Source organism: Lithobates pipiens, unplaced genomic scaffold (assembly GCF_037356315.1).
Source record: "Lithobates pipiens isolate NorthernLeopardFrog02 unplaced genomic scaffold, aLitPip1_a1.2 Scaffold_8, whole genome shotgun sequence".
Taxonomy (NCBI): Eukaryota; Metazoa; Chordata; class Amphibia; order Anura; family Ranidae; genus Lithobates; species Lithobates pipiens.
Genome location: NW_027507903.1, coordinates 511,134,911 through 511,152,999, shown reverse-complemented (window position 1 = coordinate 511,152,999; position 18,089 = coordinate 511,134,911).

Below are 18,089 nucleotides of genomic sequence, written 5' to 3'. Positions count from 1 at the left end.
GTCCTTGACTATTGTTTAAATTGGTTTGATGTTCCGAAACACTTAAGTGTGACAAACATGCAAAGGAACAGGAAATGAGGAAGGGGGCAAACACTTTTTCACACCACTGTATATACACACACAATACCAACAGAATATTAAAAAATTACAAATTAATGTCCATCAAAAGAAATAAAAAGGTGCTCCATCACCAAAGCTAATAAAGATGCATGCTTACCAGACTACAATGACCCCCTTACTCAGAGTGGTATACAAAGCTCAGTTGGCATTCACCAATAATCATGATAGCTTTCTTCTGATGTCCCCAAAATTATACATCCAAGAGCAGACTCTCCAGTAATTCAGGTTTATTTAAGAAATAAGCAAATGAATGTTCCTCATAGTGTAGTAACTCAAATAATATGAACGTTTATTTAAAATCACACTTACATTGATTATATAATATGCACCTTTGGTTAAAATCACCCGGCCAGAGGATTTCTAGTTTTTCTAATTGACTTCTGGTCAGTTTGCTTCCAATACATGATGGCATCAATGGGAGGCTCTTTCCTACACATTTCGTCATCAAAAGACGTCTTGAAAAGTGTATCTAATGGGGGGGTGGTTTCATATTTATCAACCAGCTGCACTTGCAGAGCTCTAATAAAGAAAACTGCAGGATCTGCATCCTTTTAGATGCGATTTCTTATCAGGTGTATCTCACCAAAAAATAAAAATTTTATTGCAGGGAATGCCTCAAATCTGACTTTTATCTTAGTGTAGACTTCTGGGAAAATCAGTGAGCCAATCACAGAAGCAGGAAATGACATATCTGGGGGGCGTTCTGCACACATTCTGTGTACAGAACACCCCCAGGTAGCCATACTGAATTGCATTTTACAAAAAATGACAGAGCTGCGGATTTAAAAGGAAAAGGTAATTATTAATAACATTCAATTACAATATGACTTGTGTTGCAATTGTATATACTATATATACATATTTTTTTTATTTGCTATTTTTTTTTCCCACAAAAGTGAAGTTACCGTCTAAGTGCACATTTCTGCGATGGCCATGTTTACACAGGTGTTTTGTGAATCCCTGTGCAGGCAGTCCTGTTCACGTAGATTAGGACCCCGAATATGACACAGTGAGCAGTAATTAAAAGCAATGGGCAAAAGCCTACCACACCCAAATATTAAATGACTGATTTCAGCTGGTTAAAAGATAAATTCTGATTCCATGCAATCCACTTTGTACATAAATCTTTAAGTATACCCCTTTGTGAGGGATGTGTTTGCCCACACAGCAGGGATTTACAGGGGCTCCACGCAGCCCTGTGCAGGCAGTCCCATTCATGTCAATTGGAACCCTCCCAATTAACATCTGTGCGGGTCCCAAACCCACACTGTCTGCATTCAGGGACCCGCATCCACATGGCTGTCAAATTGGGAGCAGCTGCTCTGTCCCATTTGACATGAATAGGACTGTTCGGGTCCTTTCACAGGGGGCGAATCAGTGCTAATCCGCCCCGTGGACATCCGCTTGCTCAGCGGGGATCGCTCCGTCGATCTCCACTGAGCAGGCAGATGACAGGTCCGTCTCTGCACATTGCGCAGGGACGGACCTGTCAAAGCACCGCTCTCCCCTATGGGAGATTTTTCCTCCGTCACACTTTTTCAGATCGGAGCAGGTCGGATGTCAGCGGACATGTCGCAGCTGACATCTGACGCTCCATAGAGGTCTATGGAGCGTCCGTTCAGGTCCACCTGAAAAACTGACAGGCAGATCTGAACGGATCGTCCATGTGAAAGAGGCCTTAATCTTATTTTTGGTTGTGGTATGCTCTGTACACAGGGTCAGAAATTCTGACGGAAAAGGTCCAATCCGATTATGTTGTCAGAAAATCCAATTGTGTGTGGGCTCCATCTGACTTTTTCCATCTGAAAAAGTTTGAGAGCTGGATCCGATCGTTTGTAGAGAATTCCAATTTACAAAGTGACACACATGCTCAGAATAAATTACGAGATGAAAGCTATTGGCTACTGTCCTCTAGGTAGTCCCGTCGTACGGAACGAACGCCATCTCCTTCTGAATGATCGGATTTTCCGACAACTTTGTCCCACCATGTGTATGCAACACAAGTTTCGGCCAAAATCTGTCTGAAAAAATCAGAGGGATTTTGTTGTGGGAATGTCCTACCGCAGTGATGGCGAACTTTGGCACCCCAGATGTTTTGGAACTACATTTCCCATGATGCTACACTACACTGCAAGGGGCAGGAGCATCATGGGAAATGTAGTTCCAAAACATCTGGGGTGCCAAGGTTCGCCGTCACTGTCCTACCGTGTGTACAGGGCATTAAGCTTTTGCCCATTGCTTTTAATTATTGCCTTTTGTGTCGTATTGTAAACTAAGCCTGAAGAAGATTCAGAGGAAATGTCAAAAGAACGGAAAACTGCTTTAAAATAAAAAATAAAAAACACTTTTTATTTTGCAACGTTGTAAATATGTTTTATGCTGCTCGGCTGTTTCAGAGACTATTGCTGTAACAGAATATTACAGCAGCGGCTTACCCCGCTCATTCTCCATTCTCCAACACTTTGTATTCACTGCAGACTTGTGAAGGGCTGCGTGAATCTAACATCTAATAAACAGCGTCGGCAGGGCAGGACGTGAAAACATCAGTGTTTCATTTTTATTTAAAGCAAATCCAACTGAACGCGCCTCGCAGCCTGGAATACACAATGAGCCCATCTTTCTCTCTTTAGATGACGGGAGAGTTGAAGTGTTGCTAATCTAATGAACTGTTACATGTAAACCTCCATTATTTCAGGATCATAGAACACAGAGATACATGTGATCAGATAATTGCTCAGCACACCATTGCACCGAAAGGATAAAAAAAAAAGAAATTCAAATAACTGTGCCCTGCAAGAGCTCTTATACTGTTCCAACATGACTGTCTCCCTGGGCATAAAGCCAGGTCCATAAAGACATGGTTTGACCACTTTGGTGTGGAGGAACAAATGTGGCCTGCACAGAGCCCTGACCTCAACCCTAATGATGTTGTGGAGTGCAGCCAATATGATTCGTTTTAAGCTGCCCATTACACTGTTATTTTTTATTCATTCAGCCCACTGGTCGTGGTGGATGGTGGAACCCCCGCCAGGACATTGTATTCTTACAGCAGCACCCACCACTGTCAAAATTCACTGATCAGCAGCTGCAGCTGCTGATTAATGGAAACGTTTTCAATGTGTCCCTTCGACACACACTGATTTAAATACTAAAGATGGGATCTCACACCATACATAAACCAACCAGTCAGTGGTGGTCCGTCCATACAGGGCACAGGGGTGCCACCCCCCTGATCCAATGCGCCCAGGACCTAATCTACATGTAGGGCGCCCGATGCATGGATTTCAATTTGTTTTTTTATTTTTTTGGAAGCACATGAAAAAGTAGGCTTTGCGGGCTCGGGGTGCAGAGCATTGCACCCTGAGCCCACCCAGTTGTGTTACAATAGCAAATTAAAATTTGCCATCGTCTTCCTGATTCTCCTTCCGGCCAATCATGAAGAGGGTCCTAATAGCCAATTGGTTGAGAGGAGAAGCGACCGTATTGGCCGCCGAGGTGGAGGAGACGCAGGGGAAGCCACTGTGAAGTAACCTAGATGGGTGGAGAGCTGGTGGGTGGACGAGCGAGTGATGGGGGGTAAATCGACCGACCAACCAGTGTAGTGGAGGGGGGGAATGATGGGTGGTTTGTTTGCCGCACCCCCCTAGAAAATGGAGCACCAGCCGCCACTGCAACCAGGTATAGATTTAACATTGACCTTTTGTTCTATTGCGGTCTATGCAAATTGTCGTGGCTATAGGACTTTCACACATGGTTATGGAATATCCAACAAGCTCATATACTGTAAGCGTGTTGGTTAACTGTCTACAATATTTGGTCACACAGTGTAAAGAAAAAAAAAAAAAAGATACAGTGAATTTAGCAATATATTGTAACATCAGTACAGACACTGGCAGAATCACAAAAGAGTTAACTTTTTTCTAAAAACTACCATATGACAAAGCGCTAGTGATATTTTCAGAAAGATATTTTTTACGTAGGGCCAGATGCACGTGCATCTTCCGGTCTGAAATTTACATCTCCCCCAGTGGGGGGCGCAATGTGTCTTCATTTCTGTCAATTTTTATTTTTTTGCTGTCCATGGCCTTGTTTGAAGGATTTCACATTACTTCCTGTCCCTATGACAGCAGAACTAGAAGCCTCATGAACACTGGGATTAAAAAACTCTTTTACAGGCGTTTGGTTCTTTTTTTTCAGCCTGTAAACACACCTCTATATTAGCCTGTGTGTCCATACACACGTAGCACCCGCTGCTTAGGTAGGTGCTAGGGGTGAGATTTTTGGTGAGTGCAGGTAAATTTTGGCAGGCCTAGCTGAAAGCTAAGCCTATTTGTTTTGATCTGTGTGGGCTGGGAGTGGCTCTGAGTAGCAGGTGTGACTCACAAACAGCATCACTCCACTGTCACCTCCCTTTTCCTTCTGGGGGGAACTGGGAGAGGGGAGAGGTGGGGGGCAGAGAGGCATGGAGCTGTCTGGGGTGTTTTAGAGAGCCCATTCACATTCATATTGGTCCCTACCCTCAAGGAGCCAATGCAAGGTCCCCATTCATATACTAGGGCCAATATTGGACAAAAGCCAATTAACCTACCTGCATGTCTTTGGAGTGTGGGAGGAAACTGGAGCACCTGGAGGAAACCCACGCAGGCACAGGGAGAACATGCAAACTCCAGATAGGTAGTGTTGTGGTTGGGATTTGAACCAGCGACCCTTCTTACTGCTAGGTGAGAGTGCTAACTACTACACCACTGTGCCACCCTGACCAATCCCAAACTAGGATTGACAGGAAGCAGACCTTCTTGAAATACCTGGAGTCAGCCCAGCTGGGGAGGAGTTGACAGGTGTAAGAACGAAGGATGGATTACTAGGCTGTCGGGGGCCTTTGAGCGAGCTCCCCAGTCTGGGGGGAGGGGGTGACCTTGGACCTAGGACTCGGGTGTAGGACAGATCCCTTCAAGAACTCATGGAGGATCTGAACAGGAGGCACAGAGAGGAGTCAGAAAAGATGGCGGGAGCTAGTACGACCGGGCAACTCTTCAGAAGGGAACCACCAGTTTACAGTTAGGAGGGCTGGTGAGTGACATGTGCTATCGGGAGGACTGGAGAGGCACGCCAGAGAGGACTGGGAGGAAACATTTAGAGCCAGGTGTGGAGCCAGGGAGGATTGCAATGTCACAGGCAGTGAAGTCGGGCAGCTGCAGCCAGGAGGGCTGTCAGAGCCTGAAGAGGACATACTGGGAGCAGTAGTTCCCCTTAGTACAGCTAGCACTAAAGACTTCCTATTCAATTTTTTCTACACTAAAAAGGGACCCGCAATCCCTGCCTGCAAAAGGAAATTGCTGAGGTCTGTGCCAGGAGTTAAGTGTTGTGTAGGAGAGAGTAATGCCCCGTACACACGGTTGGACTTTGACGGAAAATGTGCGATCGGATCGTGTTGTCGGAAAATCCGATCGATCGTGTGTGGGCTCCATCTAACTTTTTCCGTCTGAATTTCCGACACACAAGTTTGAGTGCTGGATCTAAAATTTTCCACCAACAAAATCCAATCGTTTAAATTCCGATCGTGTGTAGACAATTCCGACAGACAAAGTGCCACGCATGCTCAAAATAAATTACGAGACGAAAGCTATTGGCTACTGGCCTGTTTATAGTCCCGTCGTATGGGTTTTACATCACCACGTCCAGAACGATCGGATTTTCCAACAACTTTGTGCAACCGTGTGTATGCTAGACAAGTTTGGGCCAAAATTTGGTGGAAAAAATCAGACGGATTTTGTCGTTGGAAAGTCCGACCGAGACTGGAGTAGCCAAGCGTGCATAATTGTCCCAACTGATTGTATTTCAATCAGCCAATTGCTTGTTCTACTGGGCATCCCATATCTTCCTATCCAAATTCAAATCCCTCAATAAAAATACAAAACAAGCACCTGGACTGTTCATCGTCTCAAAAAAGTATCTGGGAAGAGAATGCCAGGCTGGGCAGGGTGACAGGTAGGCCACAACACTTACCAGCCCCTACGGGGGTACCACTACACGCACATAGGCATTTACAGGGGTATTAGAAGAGGAGTGTTTACAGGCTGAATAAAAAAATAAAAAAATAAACAGTAAAGGGGCGTTCAGGAGAGGAGCTTTTGGGCAGAAAAAATGCTTGATGTGCTTAAACCAAGGCCGGATTAAGAACATCATGGGCCTGGTGCTGAAGAGCTTTGACGTCATCACGTTCGCCTCGTTGGAGGTGTAGCTCTGCGGAGGGCAGGGAGAGTGTTATGGGACACAATGATTTTATATTGCGCTATATTGCAACTTTCTTCTACGTGCAATCTATTTATTTGTATTAAATTCTTTATTTAAATACTACACAATGGCAGCTTTTATTATTTATATTCCCTGAGTGGTACCGATCCAGGATCAGCTGTATTGCGGCATAGGTTTTTGGGAGACCGAATTCCCTGGGCTTGCAGAGACCATTCTATTGGTCTTTGGAGTCAGTAAGGAGAATATTTGCTCACTTCCTGGGTGTTTTTCCACTTGGCAAAGGGATTTCATACTCACTGATCTTCGTTGGCAATTCACCTAAGGACTTGTATCTATGGACTGATTTTCACTATACTTTCACTTTTTGGGGCTCTACCTTAGTTTTCACTTTTAGCATTTTTTCACCAGATACTTTTAGTGACTTTAAATAATACTTTTTTTAATGTTTATTATATATGCTTAATTCTAGTGTGCAAATCTATTATATTTAAGCAGAGTTTGTGCTATTAATCCAGCATATTTCTTGATATATTATTATTTGTGTAAATTTTTCTTTTCATTATTGTTTAATCACTTATTTTTTATATGCAGCTACCTACACCCCAAATTTGGGTTCTCTGTGACCTCCTGGTCGCCGAGCCATGACCCTCAAAGTCAATCGTTATTTTTTTGTGTGTTCTTTTTTTTTGGGGTAAATGGTCCTAGCTTAAGGTAAAGGGCCCGGAGCTGCAGCTCCAATAGCCCCTATGTTAATCCGGCCCTGGCCTAAACGCTAGATGTATCTAGGCACATTTGAGAGTTTATGCATGTCAATAACCAGAATAAATTTAATATTCTTGCCAATGTAAGCCATTAATGCTCAAACACATGACTCGCCTAAATGCATGTGCAATAGGTGGATTTAGGCACCTTTAAGCAACTTTATCCTGCCAGTAGTAAAGACATTCAGAGGAGCTGAATAAGCACCCTGCATGCATGAGTCAGCCAAATAGACGGGAGCAATAGTCACTGAGACGGGAAGATGGAGACAAACCTGAAAGACTTTTTTTTTTTTATGTATCTTGCTGAGATGAATGTCAAATGTGTTGCCAGTGCAAGAAACTGTAACAGCTGTGAGGTCTCTTGTATCATGTCCCCAGTCTCTGACATTCTCCTGAAGCTTGTCCTTAGTTTCCAACTACACCTGAAGCATGTCCGCGATATATGATCCTCTCCTGTAGCATGCCCACGGTCTCTACCCATCTACTGTACTATCTCTAGTACTATTTCTACTTGGTCTGATCTGCAGGGGTTCCATGAACAGATGCCCTGCTGAATTGGAGCAAAACATGACACTTTTGTGATATCAGTGCCTGTTCAGTATTTTTATGCATTTCCAAATCTGGGCTTTTTAGACCCATGGTGAATCTATGGACAGCAAGATGAAAACATTTAAGTTGTGAAAAGTCAGAAAAGGATGCAGACCTTTTCCATTTTTTCCCAATGGATAGACTCAGAGGTAATCTGATGTACACAGACACAAGTCCATTTACATCTGGCCGCCTGTAGAGGATAGATGTTGTGTGGTAGCCTTCACGACCCTCTATGTTCCCCTCCTCATTGGGCGTTAAGTCTGGGTCACATGAGAGGCCTACACCGGGGTGGGTTCTTCTGGGCTATGCTAGGCACTTTGTGCAGGGTCACTGTTATACATTTAGCAAGGTCCCAGGCCTCCAGAAGCCAAATGGTGACCTGCAGAGTCAGGGAGAGCAGACATCCTTCTTTGTAGATTAGGTTACTAGGCCTAGTGGGTGGAATCCAAGATAGAATTATTGGGCGCCAGTCACTTTGTGAATGTGGACAAAGAGATTTATTGTCTCTTAACAAGAACTGGGGGAGAGGGGGTTAGAGCCTGAACACCCTTAGGCAGATGCAATAGCAATTGGCAGACTCAAAGACAAAATAGGCAGACAACTATGCAGGTTGAGGGCCTTTAACCTGGTTGCATCACTGTATTTGTAGAACTGCTGTCTCCTATGGCAACTGAACTTGTAGGTCGACTTCAACACAGATCTGTATACATACCAGACTTGGAATCCCCGTTGTGTAGGACATGGCCTCCATCTCACAGCCTCTCGCTCTAGCTTTTCTCACTGAGCTCCCAGTCTTCTCACCAGACCTTCAGATACCAGCTGCCCGCTGAATCCCCTGAGCTCTTCCACAGCTAACCCACTGTACACTCTAAGCTTTACCCATGCTACCCTGCTGTGTCCTTGGCTTGGCTCTCAGCTAACCCGCTGAATCCTCATCAAGTGTCACCCACGCTCACCCGCTGGGTCCCTGACTGATGCTGAGGCTTTCCCAACTTCTCCACCATTCCCGGCTAGTGAAAAAGGCCGCTCTGGTACTTCTTCAGACTTCACAAATAGGAGTAGTTGTCCCTTACTGGCGACGGTATCCCCTTTATTTCTGACCTCTGGTTCTCACCTGCCTCTGGTAACAGGAGTGGTCTCCTTCACCTCTGGCAACACTTGGTTCACCGCCTGGCTGAACCTCTGCAATGATCAGGCACCCCTCACATGTGGCTAGGCCCCAGGCTTCGGGCCTAACGTTCAGCTGCTGCATCACACATTGCCCCCAGGCCTCAGCCTGGGGTTAAAAGAACACTGATCACCCGTCTCCTTCCCTTAAATAGACTCTCCCAGCATGCTTAGCCACAAATATGATTGGCAGAGAAATTATGTCTATTCACAACCTGAACTCACTGTGGTTTTGTCATTCTAATGCCAAAGGCAGCAGTGCCACCTATTGACAGAAGAGAGAAATGCACCAGATTCAGGCTTAAAAAGGCAAAAAAGTCAGAGGCTACAACTACCAAGTAGCCAGGATAATTACCGCTAGCATAACTAAATTTGTTAGCAACCCTGCCTGATACCAGGGTGCTACATACACAGGGGGTACCTTTACTTGAGCCACGCTCACAACCCAGTAGATGTTAAACATGAAGCAACTAGTAAACTCTCTTGATTTCATATACACCAGTATGATCATTTGAGCATTTAGGAGGGGCACGCAGAGCCAATATCCTCTCCACCTGTCCAGCATATCACGGCTACTTTACTCCCAGTAATGGTACGAGGTCCCATTGAGGGCGCAGCACAGACTCCATGCGTGTACTTCACTTAAAGTGGTTGTAAACTATCAACTTGTAAAACAACCCACTCAGTTTGAAAAAGAAATGAAATGCAAAACATTTGTGTATAGATTAAAAAATATATGTAAACACCTTTTTTCCTCTTTATAAGTGATCACCTTCCTTCTGTTCTCAGCTGCTTAAGAGCTGGGGGGAGGAGAAGCAGCAGCACACTGAGCTTCCCAGTGAAAGGCTGTGCAGAGGAGGCGTGCCAAGGCAAGTCTGATCATTGAAGAAGAGCACACCGAGTTCCCAGCATACCTAGAGAACTGACCACAGTGTGTTCTCCTGCTCAGTGTGGTCAGTTTTTAATAGGAGAAGATCAGAGGGATTGACGGGGACACCAGAGATTTCTCACAAATGAAGCAATACAAAGAACAGGATATATGTAAGTACATGGTACAGCAGGCACATATCGCATAACACTTTAACTCTCTCTTTGGTACCCGTGTACAGGATGAGGGCCCCAGTGGTGCAGATCTGCTCTTTTTTGCTATGGAATACAAATCGTGACCGAAGGAGTATAGTCAACATCTCCTTCGCTACAAGAGGCTATCTCACTTGCCACATGTACACTCTTAAAGAGGAAGTAAACCCTGCAAAGGTAAAGCATAATGGACTACTATGCATCGCATAGTAGCCCATTATGTGTCACTTACCTGACACAGGAGCCAGCGAAGTCACCGCTGTCCCCTGTAGTCCGGAGCATCCATCTTCTCGGTGGGTCTCGCTGCTCCGCTACTGTCATTCGGCGAAGCCGCGATGACGTCACTCCCGCGCATGCCCACGGGAGCCGACACTCACGGAATATCGCTGTTGACAGCGGCGCGCTCAGTGCGCCTGCGCACCGCTGTCTACGGCACATGCACCATGGACAGCGGTGCCTGTATTTTGGTAAATATCTCCTAAACGGTGTAGGTTTAGGAGATATTTCTTGGACCTACAGGTAAGCCTTAATCTAGGCTTACCTGTAGGTCAAAGTTGGTTGTAAGGGTTTACAACCACTTTAATGGTGGGCTGCTAGAGAAACCCTTATTACCCTTGGTAACCACTTGTGTCTTCACACTGCAGTTTTCAATGTGTTTAGTGACCTGGGCTGTAGGCTATATGTGCCGGTTACTTGCACTGCATCCCTTTAGTAACTTCAGACAAGTCAACATTTCAAAAACGTTACTTAAGAAATAAATTAACATGATGATAATCACAGGTAACAGTTTGGAATAAAGTGTAGAAGCATCCCTAGTCCCAAACGTATGGCTGCCCCAGCATACCTGCACAGGCTAGAGTTCCTCTTTGGCAAAGTGGAACATACAGAATCTAGGAATAGGCATCTTCAGGTAGGACTGAAAGTTCCAGCAATCCTTTTACATCTTGATGGCTGTCTGTGTCTTTCCTCCCATACAGGCTGGGTGTGAGACTTCTCTCCCACCTTCTCAGTCACACCGGATCCGGGAGTGTAATTAATCGCTAACTTCCCAATGGGGCAGCAGTACCCACTACCTGCCTACACGCCCATAGACCAACATGGAGTTTTTGATCAGGGAGACCTGGGCATAGCACTCGTGTCAAGAGGTGCTTGAAAATTCAGAACCTTTGGCAAGTCTCTTACCAAAGATACAACTTTATCATAAACAATAGAAAACTATTGGGTGTGGCTGTAATTTTCCCCATTTTTGTTATTCTAAATACCCTTTTCTATGGCGTGGCCTGCAACTTGCCAATTCCTCACCTAGGTAAGGGTGATGTAGTTTTGGCACCCAGCAACCTCCTGGGTCGACTACATTACACACACCAGGAAGCAGTATTTCAGTAAGGAATGAAGTATTGCAAAATTTTAATCCTGGGTGCGTTACTTGGGGAGCCACAGCCCGGTCTGAATAATGTGTCCGGGTTTCAGGCACACTGAAACCCGGACACAATATTTAAAACCCAGACTGTCCAGGTGAATTCTGGACAGGTGGCAACCCTAAGTGTTCCAATGAAGTGTTCCTAGAAATTGGAAAATCCAATAATATTTCTATAATTCCCACAGTGCAGAAATACAGAAAATACATTCAGTAGCAATGTTTGTGCTTAGCTCTGTTCAGACGGATGTTGCAGTTGGAGGACACAGAATGCCATTTCTCTATAAAATGAGATAGAAAATAGTTTCAGAATCACACAATATTTCACAGGTGACTCAGAGGTCTAAAATGCTGCCTCAGTTTAATATTTAACAATTAAACAGAAAATGACTTGCAAACACCGAGCACTCTCATGTCTACATTGAAGGACATAGAATGGATAGAGTGACAATTTCCAAACAGCAATGGCAAATACATTAACGGATTCCAACCTTGCAACAAATACAGTATACATGTAAATTAATGCACAGGCTCCATGTTTTATTTTAAAGACATGAAAAGGGCTGTGGCTTTTATTAGGGGCTAAAAAAGAAAAAAGCTGCGCTAAAAATGATATATGTGTATATAAATATATATCATCAAATACCAACACATAAAAAATGTGTAACATATGTGACAAAAAACAGTGAAAATTAGATGGTCCAATAAAGTCCAAGGAAATGAAGAGTGAATGGAAATCCTGAATGCACAGACACCACCAACACGTGATCCACCACCACACAAATACCGCACTTACCAGAAGGCAAGCTTCATAAAGCCTGTATGATGAAAGAACATCCAGGTCTCAACCCAACAGCGTCACCTCTCCGTAGCCAATTGCCATTGGTATGCCAGGAAACACAACAGGTGTAGGAGCACACATCAATCATGGGCTCATAAAGATGGAAAGAAGCCAACCATAGTGTGAATCCATATAAGTAAATTTATTAGAAAGTTAAAATTGCACTTACATGCAATAGGTAGAAACAAGCATCCATAAAATTTCGACAGCCGGCTAGCATATACCCGTTCACAAACGAGTCGTGATGACGTCAGCGTGTCCACCTCCCGACGCACGTTTCGTCTATAATTGACGTAGTCTGGGGAACATTCCCCAGATGACGTTGAATGGATCGAATGATTCCGTCTGACCTTTTCTGCTGGAAAGTCCGATCGTGTGTACACGGCATAAGTAATGTGTTTCAGTACCATATACCCGCAGTCTGTATGTATAAAAGAATGGTAAAGCCTAAATCCACCTTTTGGAAAAAAAAAAAAAAAATGTACATGTACAATTTTTCTTTTTTTTTTTTGCAATGAAGCCTGCAGAGAAATGCACCCACAATTGGTAATTCACAAGTGCAATGCCCAGGCCCTTGCAATGTCTTCCCCAGACTCAGGTCCATACAGAGGTACAGAGCCTGGCTGGAAGAAGTGCAGTGAGGGAGGAGGGGTTGCCAGCACGCTCTGCACTTTTCTGCAGAGGCAGATTGGACATGTAGGAATTGACCCCAGGCCTGGATGATGCGATTGTGTGGGAGAAGACATGCACAGCTGTAATAAATGCAAGCAATCCCAGTTTTCTGCTGGAAGATGCACCCTGTGATTCAGGAAGGGGGGAGCGGTGGTTTGGGTTTAGGAGTCTTCGACCATGCTTCCTGTTACACCTTAAATATGGGTGTAAAATAAAACAGAATAACACACCAAATTTAGCCTTTACTTCAGAGTGGGAATTTTGATCTAGAAGGAGAATAATTCATCATCTGAGGCACACGTGAGAAAAATCTGACGCATCAGATAACATGGATAATTCTGAGAAATCACGTGAGACATACAGAGACAGCTGTGATTTTTTTTTTTCTTCCCCCTTCTGTGTCAGTGATAAGATCACACAGAATGCTCACCTTGATCATATAACATTTTCAGCACCACAAACTGAAAACACCATTTAATTCATTTTTTAAATCCAACTCGCCCATCTATGTCTCCAAGCTTTATTTTCTCAAGAAATTACTTTGAAGAACAACTCCTTTGCATTTCTAGCTGCAGCCATCTTGAGTAAGGGCAGACGATTCATGTAGCATTTACCTTCTGGAATCAATCTGACCTTAGCTCAGGCATGCAGGCAGGAGGGTGTGCTCAGCCAAGAAAGACCCTCCTCTTTTCTGCCAGATGAAAGATAAAAAATGCCTCAATGTATAACATTGTGGCCCAGGCCAGAAACCAGGAAGCAACAGAAGAAATGAAAAAAAAAAGTTTAAAAAGTAAAAATATTATACCTTTCTATCCATTTACTAAGGCTAGCAGCATAAGAATTACAAATAGTCATAGAAAAAAAGGACAGCTGGCAACTCCATAATCCTCAACTATTTAGCCATAACAGTGAGTACGCAGACAGTGGCAGGCGCGTTTCGGCAATGAGCCTTGTTCACAGCACACATGTGAAGTAAAAATTAACAAAATGTATGTATGTATAATTTATATTATATATACATACATACAATATCAAGGTAGGTTCCACCCCTCCTTCAATTATTAACATGTTGCAATAAACAATTAATAATCAATCACAAAGTGTCAGCAGGTGTAGTGCTGGCAGGAGGAGGATAGGTGGTGTACTAAAGTAATATTTCCTATCCTCCTTCTGCCAGCACTACACCTGCTGACACTTTGTGATTGATTATTGTTTAACAACTTCAATACCGGGCACTTACCCCCCTTCCTGCCCAGGACAATTTTCAGCTTTCAGTGCTGTCGCAATTTGAATGACAATTGCGGTCATGCAACACTGTACTCAAACTAAAATTTTTATCATTTTCTTCCTACAAATAGAGCTTTCTTTTGGTGGTAATTGATCACCACTGGAGTTTTTATTTTTTGCTAAACAAACTAAAAAAAAGCGAAAAAAAAAAAAAAGTTTTTCTTTGTTTCTGTTATAAAATTGTGTTTTCTCCTCCGCTGACAGGCACTGATGAGTTGGCACTGATATGTAGAATTGATGGGCATTGACAGGTGGAACTAATGGGCACTGATGGACACTAATAAATGGCACTGGTGGGCAGCACTGATGATGTACTGACAGGTTTCACTGATGGGCACTGTGATAGGCACTGACATGCGTTTGTTAGGGCACTGACTGGCAGCTGATGGGCACTGATTGGCATTGTTGGTGGCACATCTGATGGGGCTGTGCTGATTATCAGGACAAATCCCCCCCCCCCCCCAACAGGGAGAGCCGCTGATTGGCTCTCCCTGTAAGCGTGAATCGAGCAAAGCCGTTTACCTGCACTTCCTGGTTCACGCTGTGATTGGTCACAGCTGATCACGTGGTAAGGAGCCTCCGTGAGAGGCTCCTTACTATGATCAGAGATGCAGATTGTCAGAGTGACACACAGCATCACTGATCACCGCACTGCACGTCGGCATGTTAACCTGATGGACGTCATGATGCCCAGTCAGGATAACTGAACCACGATCGGCCGTCATTCTGCTATACCTGGGCGGGAAGTGGTTAATTAAAAATGTTACTAATTGAAGGAGGGGTGGAACCTACATAGACAGATCATTTTTTTCTTAATTTTTACTTCACATGTGTGCTGTGAACAAGGCTTATCGCCGAAATGTGTCCGCCGCCACCATCTGTGTACTCACTGTTATGGCTAAGTAAATACTTTGTTGCAAGTGGTGAGTCGGCTATATTTGAGCATTGGGTTGTGCCACATCTTATTTCTTTCAAATATTTCATTTTAGAACACTTAGTATACTCACTCAATTATACCCCTGAGGAAGGAGCTACACATGTGCTCCGAAACACTTCGGATGCAATAATTACTGGTTTACTACTTGTACTAGTTTGTGATGACAGCACTGTTAATTTGTTCTATTGTATCTTTTTTATGTGTTTTTGATCAGGATCAGGTCAGGATTGCATCAGTATCATTTCAGGATTTTATCCTGTTCACAACAGAATGCATTTGTGAATCCGATGCGTTCCCATAGAAGATAATGTGCTTGCAATTCGCACCACAATGCACACAAAAAGGAAACTTTTTTGGGCAATGTGGAGTGTGAATGCAACGCACGTGTGAACCAGCCTCATTCAAATGAACGTATTTTAATATGTAATGCGAATTGGATGCGGTTTACATAGTTGTGAACCCAGCCTGAAGGATTACAAATAGTTGTTATTTGAAAGTGCAGCTTTGAAATTTAGGGTGTAACATGTAACATGTTACAGTACAGCAGCTAACCTCCCCCCACCCCCTTTTATGACAGAGGGTGGGGGTTCCTCTCCCAGCATGCGCTGTTGCATTTTAAAAACAGTGTGCCTGTGCAGGGCTCTGCAAACACATCTGCGTCATTCATTCACAGAGATCAGTGAATGAAGGAAGTACAGGTCTTATCTCAATGGTGCAATGCTTTGCGGGCTGCAGTGTAATAATTAATATGCAAAATCATATCCATCTATATGCATATTTTGTTAAAAAAATAAAAATAAAAAATAAAAATAAAAATAAAAATAAAAAAGGGTGAACTTAGCCTTTAACCAACAGGCTGTTTCCAGCAAAGCATTTAGGCAAGTTTAGTAACCACATTCACATAGAGAACCACCCAGTGGCTTGAATAATAAGGTAATAATAAAATATGGGGGTGGGTCCAGAACAATGTGTTTCTACGAAATGGGGCAGCTACACGCTATTCTCAAGGTGGGCATAAAAGGAATATAATTTAATCCACGTAATTAAAATATAAATGAATGTATATTTTAAATACAGTTAGTATAAGTGCCTAAAATATGCATTTTTATTCGTTTCCTGGAAGAGGGAGTCGAAGCTCTGTAAAGCTAGTTTGGCACTGCTTCATAGTTTTATTACAGTATTTTGGCTCCAGAAGCTTGCTGACAATAGGGTGAGCAGAGTGATGACTTTGTCAGAACTCCTCCATTGATCATTCAGCAGGATAGAAGTAGGTCATTGGTCAAGCTGCACTGCTTAACCACTTCAGGCCCGGAATATTTAACTGCTCAATGACCAGGCCATTTTGCGATTCGGCACTGTGTCGCTTTAAACTGATAATTGAGCAGTCATGCAACGCTGTACCCAGCTGCACACAATTTTCTTCCCCACAAATAGAGCTTTTTGGTGGTATTTGATCACCTTTGCGTTTTTTATTTTTAACACTGTAAAACACAAAGGAGAGCGACAATTTTGTAAAGAAAAAAAAAGAGCCATAACAAATATCCCACTTTTTTTTTTTTTTTTTATCAAAAAAACAATTTTTTTCCTCAGTTTAGGCTGATATGTATTCTACTTTTTTTTAACCAAAAATAACCTCAATAAGCGTATATTGTTTGGTTTGCACAAAAGTTATAGTGTCAACAAAATAGGGGATAGATTTATGGCATTTTTATTATTATTTTTTTTTTACTAGTAATGGCGGCGATCTGCAATATGTATCGGGACTGCGACATTATGGCGGACACATCGGACACTTTTAAAACGATTGACAATTATACAGCGGTCAGTGCTATAAAAATGCACTGATTGCTGTATAAATGTCACTGGCAGAGAAGGGGTTAACTCTGTTCCCTGTGTGTGTTTCTAACTGTAGGGGGATAGATAGATAGTGTGAACACATGATCTGTCTCCTCTCCCCTAAAAAAAAAAGGGATCTGTGTGTTCTCACACACACACACAGATCCCGGTTCGCGCTCTGTCACGATTGATAGCAGGAGCCTGGCGGTCATCGCGCCCGCCAGGCCCTCGCATCGGCTCTGGGTGCACCCCTGGTGGCCAAAAGGCGAAGCAATGCAAGGTAATGTCGTTTCGCCCAGCTGTGCCATTCTGTCGCTGTAAAGTTGCAGCGACAGGTCAGCAAGGGGTTAAAGACCAATTCTGGGCTTCATCCCCCCCTCCCCCCCGCACACTGAAGTCTCCATATGCAGTATTTTTTTCTTTTATACTTACTGGTCACATAATGTATTGAGTCTTTTTCCTCTTTGCTTGTTGTTGTCTGGTGCTGGAGAGTTTTTCATGATGCAGATAGCAGTGTTGACATGATGACTTCATTGCAGTTACATCATTTTTTTGTCAGTACAGGGCACTGTACTTACAGTATCTGCACTTACAGTATGTCCTCATTCAACTCAGAAGACTGAGGACATCTTGTGGTGGACAAGAGGTGCAGAGAGAGAGAGAGAGAGAGAGAGGTTAAAGCAGGGATCCTCAAACTACGGCCCTCCAGCTGTTGCAAAACTACACATCCCATGAGGCATTGTGCAGCTCTGACATTCACAGACATGACTAGGCATGATGGGAATTGTAGTTCCTGAACAACTGGAGGGCCGTAGTTTGAAGACCCATGGGTTAAAGGCTTGGTTAACCTTTGAAAAAGAAAAATAATAAAATCATATGGTTTTCCAGGAATGAAAAAAAAATGTGCATTTATTTATTTTACAGCAGCGTGCAAAGCATAGCACCCACAAACATTGTCAGGCTCCTACAAACACTTTCTTCAGCTCTCTGCCTGTACCTTTGTATGGGCTATCAGTTTCAGATCTGTAGGAAGCATCAATGAACTACAAGGGAGCCGATCAGCTGGCTTGTAGTCTATTGAGTACTACAAGTCTATCTGTCACGGTGGCATACGGGATTTTTTGT